General features: G+C 34.4%; 1 protein-coding gene and 4 non-coding genes across 9 annotated transcripts in view; 1 reads left to right on the top strand and 4 right to left on the bottom strand.

Annotated features, from left to right (window-relative positions):
• LOC125061672 (neurobeachin) overlaps nt 1-13,044 on the top strand; it is a 538,892-nt gene that overhangs the window by 213,443 nt on the left and 312,405 nt on the right. The window lies entirely within an intron of this gene.
• Nucleotides 6,425-6,497, bottom strand: Trnaa-agc. Its single transcript has one exon. It is a non-coding gene; the product is annotated as a tRNA-Ala (tRNA).
• Trnaa-agc lies at nt 8,730-8,802 on the bottom strand. Its single transcript has one exon. It is a non-coding gene; the product is annotated as a tRNA-Ala (tRNA).
• Nucleotides 9,347-9,419, bottom strand: Trnaa-agc. The gene has a single exon. It is a non-coding gene; the product is annotated as a tRNA-Ala (tRNA).
• On the bottom strand, nt 9,739-9,811 carry Trnaa-agc. The gene has a single exon. It is a non-coding gene; the product is annotated as a tRNA-Ala (tRNA).

The raw sequence follows: 13,044 nt of genomic DNA on the forward strand, positions 1-13,044 counted from the left end.
TAATGTTTTGTTATTTTTCTTTTTTGATTATTATTATTTTGTGTGTTTCGTTAGTAAGTGGGGTCTCGTATCGATAAAAGTAATCCATTATTTTTAATTATCAAAGACAAAAGCTGTTATTAACGAGATTATTGAGAGGCGATCAAAGGAATCGCTTACTCATAGGAACTTAATCTCAAAGGGTGACTGACGGTAATATAATTTGGCAGGTAAACCTTTAGATGACACCTAATGGATACGTATAATTGGAATCCTCGCAAAAACTCGAAGGATTATAATACCAGGACGACAGCCGAGTTAAGAGCTATCGATTGTAGTTTAATAAAAAAAATAAGATTATTATTTATCCTCTACATTTAATTAATTTTTATTAACAACACAACCCTTTTTAGGTATGGGCCTTAGATTTCTGTATCCGTTTTATGATCATTTGTCAATCTAATAGACAATTAATCGATTAGCCTCCTATGCCTGACACGTGGTGTGGTTGAGGTGTGGTTGTGGTCGTGGTGTGGTTGTGGTCGTGGTGTGGTTGTGGTCGTGGTGTGGTTGTGGTCGTGGTGTGGTTGTGGTCGTGGTGTGGTTGTGGTACGTGTGAAAAGGCCCTTAGAAGATTAAAATATTTACGCACCAAATCGATCCTAACATTATGGCGATAGAACTACAGTTACATATTATATGTAACAGTAGATATTGAAGATTTCTTTAGTGTCAGTTGAGAAAGCTCTATTTCCGCATCCCACCGGAAGTGGCTGTGTTGTGATGTCGGGAAGTGGCAAATCCCGTGATAAATTTTTAACTTCCCGGAACCCCTCCACTAACACTTGATCTTTATGCTACGGTATTAAAGTTCAAATTGACTTTTAAATATTATTACGAATATTTTGTATGGGAATATAGAAAAGTGTTGTTTTTAGACTTTTTCACTCAATTTTTTTTAATTTTTCTCCGTAAAAACCATCCTCGAAGTAAGTAAAAAAAAATCTGACAAATCGGTCAAGCCGTTTTCATGTTATGTCGTGACAACGGAAAACGGGTTTCATTTTTATATATATAGATTAAACTAATTTTTTTTTCTCCATAAGAAACTATTTTTTTTTATAGATGGACCTGTGTACGAATATATGTTGGCCTAGTGGCTTCAGCGTGCGACTCACGTCCCTGAGGTCGTAGGTTCCCAGTATTCGATTCGACTGAAATTCTATGGGCGCATGTAACATTCGCTCTAACGGTGAAGAAAAACATCGTGAGGGAACCGGCTTGCCTTATACCCAAAAAGTTGACGGCGTGTGTCAGGCACAGGAGGCTGATCGTTACTTGTTTATTAGATTGACAAATGATCATGTAACAGATGCAGAAATCCTTACATCTGCCAAGTTGAAATGCGTTTTAATAATTACGATAAACAAATAGACTGTTCTGACTGTTCGGACTTTTGTGGTAGCTTTTGCGCATGCGCATGCTCGCAAAAATTAATATTTGCAACATTTTTTTAATTGATATTTCGCTGCTATTGGGCCAACACGAAAAATATTTTAATTCGAACCAACGGTTCGCAGTAGTTCAAGCTTAGATTCGATTGTGAAGACATTTCAAAGGTCATCGACCTTATTTTTTCAAAATATACAAGAAGAATAGCGTCCCTGAAATCAAGATTTGGGTTACGCTATGGTAAATGGGATTACTTGACAGTTATTTACTGCTTATCCTACCCTACTACCCTTTGTTAATTAGGGAGCGTTCAAGTATTACGTAACGCAATTTTTGGAGATTGACCCCCCCCCCATGTATCTCGCCGTAACGTTTTTCAGTACCCTAGTACAGTACTGTTATCAAGTATAGTAAAACGTTTCGTGACCACCTTGTGTCTCTTTAGTTACTATTATGTGGTGTAAGTCGAAAATAATATTAACAGTAACGCTTAATTCAATCCCCGCCCCGCATCGTAACGTTTTACAAAAGGCCCCCCCCCCCCCCCTCCCAAAACGCGTTACGTAATACTTGAACGCTCCCTTACCAGAAAATTCTTCGAAGGAGTTTTAGACAACAAAAAATCTTTAAACGTAATAAATAAACTTAATGAGGTTTCTGTATATTATATATTGTTAAGTAGATAAACAACTATTATATGTTTAAGAATTTAAAATTATCTAAATGGTCACCATTATATAAACTGAAATGAATCAACGCAAACTACCTTCAAAAATTGAGCACATTTACCAGGATAACATAGAGTGAATGAATATTGTCGCAAATTGTAACTAAGTGGTGAGTCTGGCGAGACCGGGCTAATTCTCTGAATACAACTTAAAGCCATTGTTAGAACCGCATCCTCCCAACTATTTTGGTCCGTCTAAACTTTTGGGGTTACTTTAATTTTCATTAAACGACCTATAAATTGTGCTTTTAAAATGATTTGTTTTTTTTTTATATACATGTGTCTTTACTAAGACATCATGGAACAATCTAGGCTAGATTGTAAGACTAATAAGTAATTTAAGTCTAACCTAATTTACTAATAAGGATGTTTACATAAGAAAGTGTCCAATAACACTACTTACATAATGATTTGATGACGCTATATTAATTTCGTAATCAAAATCGTACAGCTAACAAACTTAATATATAATAACAAACAATTACACTAAAAATATAACCAGGGATGGAATACATAATATTTACCCACAAAAAGGTTCAAACATTTATACAAACAAAACAAAACCATAAAAATTATTCAATACATTTAACTAAGTAATACCTAATTTGGCTGTGTTGTGTGATGGTGTAAATGTGAGGGTATGTACGTGAAGGTGTGTGTGTGGTGTATGATGATGCAGGTGCTTTGCTCTATGGATATTCTTAATACTCCTTTTAAGATTCTGCGATAGCATAAACAAGTCAAGACTTAAATATTGGTCGTTGTATATCCCGGATACACTGCGATACAAATTTGAGTTTTTTGCATTGTTAGTGTTGATGTGAGGAACATGAAACAAAGCAAGAATACGAGTCTAATAGACAGGAACAAGGAAGGAATATTAAATCGAATTATTATGAAAAGAAGCAGAAAAAGCAGTGTTGGTCTAGTAGCTTCAGCGTGCGACTCTCATCCCGTAAGTTTGTTCTCCGGCTGTGCACCAATGGACTTTCTTTCTATGTGCGCATTTATCATTCGCTCGAACGGTGAAGGAAAATATCGTGTGGAAACCGACATGTCTTAGACCCAAAAAGTCGACGGCGTGTGTCAGGCACTGGAGGCTGATCACCTACTTGCGTATTAGATTGAAAAATTATCATGAAACAGATTCAGAAATCTGAGGCCCAGACCTAAAGAGATTGTAGCGCCACTGATTATTATTAATAATACTTAAGTAATACTTAATAGTGATAATGCAATACTTCTTGTAAAAAAGGGATACTGGCAGAACTCTGACATTATCATAATAAAAAAATAGCAAGTTCTTTTAAATATAATTTGATTGCGTCGTATAGGATTTCGTAAAAATGGATTAAAATTCGGGTGGATTTTTTTTTTTTTAATTTTTAAAAGACATTCACACCAATTGACCTCGTGCTAAGCTGGTGAAGCTTGTGTTATGGGTACTAGGCAACGGATATACATACATACTATAGATAGATAGACATATAAATACATGTTTAAACACCCAAGACCTAAGCACAACACCAAATGCTCATCACATCGATGTTCGTCTCAGCCGGGGATCGAACCCGGGACCCATGGATTCGCAGTCAGGGGTACTAACCACTAGACCAATGAGTCATCAAAAGAGGTAATAAAATCAGATATATTTTAAAAAGTAATGGACATTTAGAATATCACCCTTATGTGGCTGACATTCATTGAGTCAAAGGCTCATTGCTCACGATGATTCATATATTTACGGCCTTACGAATGGAATCGGTTATATTTATTAAATCAAAGGATAGTTAGTCGAAAATAAATATAAACAAGTGCCTTTGATGTCATTCCGGTAAGTACGATTTCCTTTACGATGTATGTGTAAAGGAATAAATAACCCACGGATGTTTGGAAGGTCTTTGTAAGAAATAATTTGAGTGCTTCTTTGACATTAAGTGTTCGTAAATTGGTGGTAATATTTGTTGACCGTTTCGAGGAAATTATAGCAATAATCAACAGGCGTCATGCCCAGATCTAAAGAACTTTTTTTGAAGACCTCTTTAGGCGCATGAGGGTAAGATTTTTAAAAAACGTCACGACTATGTGCAGCGTTTTTGTCGAAGAAAAGGGAGAGAGCGATTGAGACCGATTGAGAGGGTGTATATAAATTATATTTTTAAAATTAAAATTTCGTAAAGAGTATTTATGAAATATTTTTATAAATAAAGATTTTATAAAAATTTTATAAATAAATATATTTATTTATATTTTTAAAAATTATAAATAAATATATTTAAAGTTTTTATATTTTATGCAAAATCATTTATTGAAATCTCAAATGACGAATTGTAAATTAAAATGCCCCGTGTTTTTATTATCATGACAATTAAATTCTTTAAATTAGGATTTTTTTTGATTTGTATAAATATGAACAAGACTTAAAAATTAGTTTGCCAAAGACATGTGTACTTTGTAAGCGCGCACTTTTTTTATACAATCGGGGGATGAACGGACTCCATGGCCACCCATTTTTAGTGGGTGCGTTGCTGGCCTTTGGCCGTGAAGTACACTCTAAGTTATTTTATTTATATCTTTAGGGGCAGGCAGAGAACACGGATCTCCATTTGCTACGGCCCTGATACCTTTTACTTCCTCCTCTTTCATGACACTATCTATATATACAACATCAATAAAATTATTTTAAACAAGTGTCCCGGAAATGTCCCCCTTTTGTTATAAAGCCTCGCAAGTGCGTTGCCGGCCTTTAAAGAATTGGTACGCTCTTTTCTTGAAGGACCCTACGTAGAATTGGTTCGGAAATACTTCAGTGGGCAGCTGGTTATTAGTACTAACTGACTACATATTCTACATATGCCATAATCTCTAACTAACCAGGGCTAGAGATAGATAGAGTTTCCTAATACAGCCCGTCACAGACTTAGCTATAATATATATTAATATACCGTACTATAATATATATTATAGCAAGCTACCACACACTGAGAAATATATATTTTGCCTTCATTTAATTGATGCAATAATGTATATTACGGTATCGCTTGGTGACGTCACAGAAATATATATTATAGCTGAGTGTGCGGTCACGCGAAAATTAGTATAGAAAATATATAGTAATATGCCTAGCCATAAAAATACTAATGTATATTATAGCTAAGTCTGTGACGGGCTTACAACTAGTTTTAACACAAATGGAACAGAAAATTCTATTTTATGAAGACCATATTCCACAGTACTTGACAATTAATTTAAACGTCAACTGCACGATTCGCAATGGACCCTGAATTGTGCTAAGTGTGCATTTCTATGAGAGCCTTTATCATCTGAAAATTTGGCTGAATGTAAAATAGATGGAAAGTTTTTATAATGGTCTGAGATAGAAATAATATTTAGTAATTAAAAAATAAATAATAGTTTAAAAAAACTAGAACACACGCTTTTAAGTTTTAAAGCACATCAAACTAAAAAGTGAAAAATAATTCCTAATTTAGGCTGAAAATGGTAATGAACAAAAAATACTGGTATTATTGTGAAAAAGCGTGGGTTGCTCGATAGACGAAAAATATGGCACAGACAGGTGCGCAAAATTTCAATAAAATCTGTCCGTTTAAAGTGGGTCAAAATCGAGTCCAAAGGAGTCGGTTACATACATACATACATACATACAGGTGAAGGTAATATAAAGCGTGTAAAAATATATGAATTTCTTTAGCTGCCCCCGCGAACTTCGTTTTTCCTTAATGTGATTTTTCTTAGCCTACCTTTTTAGTACATACCAACATGGAACATTTTGCTATGCTACCCCAGAGACTGTTCGGTTTTCCGGAATGAAAACTTTTTAGGTTTTTCTGTGATTTTTCTTTACATAAACCTCAGAGTTCAAGTTATAAGTTCTTAACTAACAAAAAAAATAAGGGTTGATCGTAGAGGGTAGATGAAAATTAAGGGTTGAATCTATATTTGTATATTGTATCATAAAAAAATATGTGTTAAAAACAACAAAAATTTTTTTGAGTGGACACTCCATACCACGGGGTTTGAATGATAGATAGCAGCCGATTCTCAGACTTACCAAAGATGCCTTCAATTTAATAAGAATCGGTCGACGCGAACATTGTGACACGAGAATGTTATATATGGACATGTTAAAAAACAGCAATACTCTTACACCACGATTTCCTATAACGCGGGGGATTATGTCCATTTTAGTACTAAGAAACTATAATTTTATTATTTGAAATTGTATGATTAAAAATAAAAAAAACATGGAGGCGCCGGGTATCGATCCCGGTACCTCTCGCATGCTAAGCGAGCGCTCTACCATCTGAGCTACGCCCCCTGATACAATTTACATTTAAAAGTGTAAACCGACGCAATTTCTTAACCTCCAAACCTGCGTAAATATAGTGTACGTGATACTTGTGTGTTACCTTTCACTTGCGTCACGATTATATCACAATCATGATATAAGATATACATATGTACAGCTTGCTAGTTAGTGGACTGTGAAATGTGTGTTTAAAAATTATATGTATTCAATGTCAGGAGTATCTGAATTGTATATGTAACTAGCTGACCTGGCTAACTACGTTCCGCCCTACAACCTTATAATATCGTTGTTACTTTAATTTAACTTATTTTAGGATTTCATTAATGTTAAGTATTACATTAATACAACTTTTTTGCAAATACAGAAATGTTTTATTGCTTGCCATTGCGAAAGAAGAATGGCAGTTTTACACATTAGGCATCTTCTCTCTAGCGTCAATATGGCGATACTGCATGTTAAGCACTTTCTGATATCCAACATCTTTTGATCAGAATTAAAGCATGGTTATGCATCTCCTCATTCACCTCAAGATCGGAATTTCTTGAACTGACACGAATTCGACGTAAAATGATGCGTAGTTTTGGCAACAGATGGCACCATATGGTTTTTGCATTCGTAAAATTAATTAATTTATTTATTGTTATTCGATAACTTATCCGATATTTTTCTGCTTTGCTTATTCTGCTATTCGGGACGGAAACAAATCCAACAAATCAAAAACCATGGCAATCGGTCCAGCCGTTCTCGAGTTATAAGTGTTGTAACAAACACGACTTTCTTTTATATATATAGATGTATGTATGAGCAAGCTGCACTAGATGACTAAATATATGAGAGGGTGAGACGTAAGAACCTAACAACCCTACGGATCCCTAAGCCCTACAGACGTACACTAACACATAAATAGTTAATATATAATGTACGGGATGTCTGCACCAAGAGACCTAAGGTAACAGACGGAGCCCTACGGGTAGGATCAAAGGTTCGAGGTGGTGGGATTATCTCAAAGCTACCGGGCAGGCTCACCACGATAATTAAGGGCTTGAAGTAGTCTTCGCCACTTTGAGAGGAAGCGAGAAATGAACGAGACAGAGCAATATTCGAATCTGATTTATTGTTATAAAACATATCTTAAATACTAATTACACCTATATACATACATGATATTATTCTAGTGAGCTGTTGGTGCATCGCGCATCTTTAGCTGTTAAGTTTTAGAACATACGTGATCCATGTCAGCAGTTGGTTGATGTTCAGATGATGAAATCTGAGCAACATAACAGTTATTGGTTTAAATAGTTATCTTAATGGTTTCAGATACGATCTTCCGTTTTCTATATGCCACTAGGGAGAACCATTTTTCCAAACCCAATTTGATTTTCTACAAAAGATTGGACATATACTGCCGACCTTCTGCTTATGTCTTGGTACGTTACGTGACTACAATCGTGCTTTTCACAATTTGACGGTTTTACTTTGATAGATTACAATCTACCGGTGTTTATATATACGATACGTTAAATTGTAAGCAGTTCGTTGAGGTTCACAATCTTTCGACAGTTTACAATCTCGCGAGATAGATAACAATCTAACGGTGTTTACAATTTTACGGTGACATATACATTACTAGCTGACCGGGCAAACGTCGTTTTGCCATATCATTTATAATAAAAAAATAGGGGTTGATCGTAGAGGGGTGAAAGTTAGGGGTTGTATGTATTTTTGTATGTTGTATCATAAAAAAATAGAAATTAAAAATTTAGTCTAAAAAATAAATAAAAATTTTTTGGGGTGGACTACCCCTAACATTTAGGGGGATGAAAATATTTTGACCGATTCTCATAGATACCGGGATAAGCACAAAAAATTTCATCAAAATGGGTCAAGCCGTTTCGGAGGAGTATGGCAACGAAAACTGTGACACGAGAATTTTATATATTAGAATAGAAGATATACATAGCGTTATCCGTCCCATACTGGGATATTGTCTTTTATTTAACGAGTGTGATCCATTTAAATGAAAGTAAATGACTTGTGAATATTTGTGAGCCTTTGTGAGGGGTGAAATAATTTGAATGCTTTGACATTAAGTGTTAGTAAATTGGTGGAAAATTGTCGTGTCAAGCAGTGTTTATTTTTTTACTAAGCAATTTGAATTTTGGCCCATTTATTTCGTCTTTCTACGTCAAATATTTAAGGAATAAATATTCAATTTTTTTTAAATTTAAAACAAAAATTTTTTGGAGGCGCCGGGTATCGATCCCGGTACCTCTCGCATGCTAAGCGAGCGCTCTACCATCTGAGCTACGCCCCCTGTTACATATAACATTCAAAAGTAAATACAAGAACAATTTCTTAACCTCGAAACTTGCGTATAATATGACGCCATTACGTGGTTTTAAAATAATCCATTATTATGCCAAAAAACATTTTTTTAATAAAATCATCAAAAGTATGATTAACTAAGAACGTTTACGGGTGCTTGTTTCTTTGGTAGAAGGCGTCAATCTGGGTAACTACAGGTAGAATTGAAAATGTATTATTTCAATAGTTCATTCGTCGCTATAGAATGATAACCTCGTATGTCCAGAGAACCAAACATTACAGGAAAAGAAAAAAAAATAATTGCGTCAATATTCGTTAAAATATAATCATGTGCTTTTGCCTTTTGATGGTAAAAAGGACTAATTTATGCTATAAACCAATCCCTTACTTCATTAGATTATACCAGTTAAATGACATAAGAGTCTAAGAAAAAAAAAATTGCTTTTTTGACATACTTGCTGTGCTATTTCCTATTGGAAGAATTGAATTGGAGAGCAAGAATAAATGAATCATCTTATAAGACAAAAAATAATTGGAGGCGCCGGGTATCGATCCCGGTACCTCTCACATGCTAAGCGAGCGCTCTACCATCTGAGCTACGCCCCCTGATACAATTTACATTTAAAAGTTAATACACAAGCAATTTATTAACCTCGAAACTTGCGTAAGACGGAACGCCAATTCGACGTGGTTTTAAAATAATCCATTATTAAGTCAAAAAACTATTTTTTAATAAAAACATCAAAAATATGATTAACTAAGAATTTTTATAGTTGCTTGTTTCTTTAGTAGAATGCGTCTATCTGCGTTACTACAGGAAAAAATATTATTCCAATAGTTCATTTATTTAGGTACGCTATTTGATACTTCCAATAGGAGAGCAAGAATGAATTGATAGTATGTATCTTATAAGACAAAAAATAATTGGAGGCGCCGGGTATCGATCCCGGTACCTCTCACATGCTAAGCGAGCGCTCTACCATCTGAGCTACGCCCCCTGATACAATTTACATTTAAAAGTTAATACATAAGCGTTTTATTAACCACGAAACTTGCGTCACAAGTACAACAGCCTTTCACTTGACGAAATATATTAATATTACACAATCACCAGTTTATTATCACACTAACAAATAAGACAGAATTGTATCTGTTTAATTAAACACGTCTATGGGACTGGCGATATTATTTTGTAGACATTTTTTTCTACAGCCTGTCTGAATTTCGAGATTGAACAATAGATTGGTGCAGCCGGGGTTAGAACCAACGACCTCAAGGTTAGCCGTTGGCACTGGCTGATATTGCTATACAATTGATGACTTTATTAAATAAAAAAAGCACTTCAACCTTTTTAGGTCTGGGTCTCATATTTATATAATTTTATGATCATTTGTCAATCTTGCGTGTTGTTCCCACGAGAATGGAAGTGCGTGCTCCTATTTCACCATGCCTCCGGCTGATAGAGGACAAATCTTTGTTTTTAATTTATTTTATTATTATTAATTACTTAAGATGTCATGTGGAACATGGTGTAGTGGTTGCAGCTCCTTACAAACGTTGTTTAAAACAAAAAACTTGGCTATTAAAAAGTGTGGCTGAGAGTTTATTGCCAGTTCTTCTCAGTTTTTGGCTCTAAGGCAAGCCGGTTTCCTCACGATGTTTTCTACACCCTTCGAGCTAATGTTAAATGCGCACATAGTAAGTCCATTGGTGCACAGAAGGGGATCGAACCTACGATCTCAGGGATGATAGTCGCACTCTTAAGCCACTAGGCCAACATCAATTTATCACTTCTAAAGTCATTAAAAGAATTCTTAAAAACCTTTTATCGTGATTGGAAGAAAATTCATCGAACTATTTGAATTAAGAATATAAAATTTGAAAAGTTCTTATCAGCGTTAATTAGAGATCGAAGCGAAACTGACGTTTTATTTTTCAAGCGAACGAGCACCCAATCGTTTATGAGAATTTTTATATCAGCAAATATTTGAGTGACGTCATTTCCCCTCGCTCATCTCACCCTAACCGCAGGGGGTTGCAGCATCCATTTTGCAAATAGAACTTCAATGTAATATGTGAGCCTGGTATTTTTATTGCATAAATCGCTTAGGATTAGATTTTGCAAGCTTTTCAAAAACACGGTTTAGTGAAATGAAGTATTTTTTTATCATGCAGCTTACTCCAGTATAGTTCTGTAGCCCTATTACAAAATGGTATTTTTTTAACCCGTTAAATCAATAGTTACACTTACGTACAGTATTTGTTATGAAAAATATGTGCAAAATAAAAATTAATTAATTTTATGTTTATAATAAATTATTTACACATATATCAATTACGAATGGTATTTTGAGTATAAAACCCGAAGTGTTCGAAATCCCCCTTATCATATTTTAATTTAGTATTCGATGAGGGTGATCCAAATTATTTTTTAATCGGCCGACTATCTTTCAAACTCTTAAGTTATAAGGGTTGTTCATCCCAATTTTTTTTTTGACAATGTGTTTTGTTTTTATTTTTTTATGATACAGCATAAAAAAATACATACAACCTTTAATTTTGACCCCTCTACGCTCAACCCCTATTTTTTATTTGTTAATTATGACTTGAACTCTTGAGGTTTATAGAGAGAAAAATCACAGAGAATCCTAAAAAGTTTTCATTTTGGAAAACCGAACAGTCTCTGGGGTAGCATAGCAAAATGTTCCATGTTGGTATGTACTAAAAAGGCTAAGTAAAATCACATTAAGGAGAAACGAAGTTCGCGGGGGTCTAGTTTTGTTATAATATTTATTGATTATATGTGATTTAATTGTTCTTGAAAGCAAGATGGCGTGCTAATTTATCAAACCAAATTGACTAAATCAATCTGGTGATTAAAGAAATTGCAGTTAAAAAACCTTTTTAATTAACTTGTTGACGTCACTAGAGTTGTAACTCGGGGATTGAAAGTAGACAAACATATAGAACATACATATGTGAGGTCATCCGCATTTTAATACAAGAGGAGTGTATCCTCCGGTGGCTCTCTCGGTAATTACACATGCAAAGCGACCTTTGCAGATTACAAAATGTCGGAAACAAGAGATTTCTTTTTCCTTACGTATTGTTATATCTAGATACGCTGTTTTTAAATGAAATTCGCTAGTCATTTTATGTCATCATTTTATAACAATTGTTTAAAACATGTGTTCATCAATTACCTGAAAAGTTTGTAGGGCTAACATATAATTGTTTTTTATTGAATTTAATTCGATTATGTCGCCTTCGCGATACAACGATTATACCGGTCAAAAAATAATTAGATTTATTTGATTATAATGCATTTTCTACAGTTCAGTTATCTAAAAATTAAATCAATGGCGCTACAACTTTTTAAAGTCTCTGGGCCTCAGATTTCTGTATCTGTTTCATGATTTAGGTGTTTGAGACATTTCCTTTCCAATAACATACATAATTTTTAATATTAAATTGTTCACTTAAGAAACTTAAATGGTAGGTTTTAGAATGACATTACTAAATTAACAAAACACAATAAGTAAACTTTCAAAAGATAATAAAAAACTTCGAATACACTTTCGAATTCCTTCCACACACTTCACTTACACTTCCACTTTTGAATTCGACCCACAGGGGGGCGTGCGTGATAGGAAACACTGCTATAAAGGGTTCTAGCGCCTACGCATTATTACTTAAAAAGTGAACTACGTGTAGAAAGTCGAAAACTAAATTTGTATGAAAATTTGTCGAAACGAACTTTTATTTTTATATAAGTTCAGTTTTTGACTTCTACATTAAGCCATCTTTACTAAGCCCACTGCAGCAGAGCCTGAATCTATCAGTTTAATATCTCAAATGGAGCCTTTTCTCCACTGTTATTATCAAATAACGTAAGTGGAACTGTCCGGTTGACCACCAATTGGATTGTCTCTGTCCGGTTATCATGTAAGTGACTGCGTTACATTCTAGGAAATGTTACATTGTTTATGGCTAACCGATATACCTAGAATTATTATCTTAATATATATATAAATTACGCGTCACGGGTTTGTTCGCTATGGACTCCTAAACTACTTAACCGATATCAATCAAATTTGCATACCGTGTGCAGTTTGAACTAACTTAAAAGATAGGATAGCTTACATCTTAATTTGTACCCGCAATATTATTTTATTGCAAATTATTTGTTTATTATTTGATAGACACAATTCTAACAGATGGCGCTGTGTTG

The sequence above is a fragment of the Pieris napi genome, chromosome 24 (genome assembly GCF_905475465.1).
Source record: "Pieris napi chromosome 24, ilPieNapi1.2, whole genome shotgun sequence".
In the NCBI taxonomy this organism is placed as follows: domain Eukaryota; kingdom Metazoa; phylum Arthropoda; class Insecta; order Lepidoptera; family Pieridae; genus Pieris; species Pieris napi.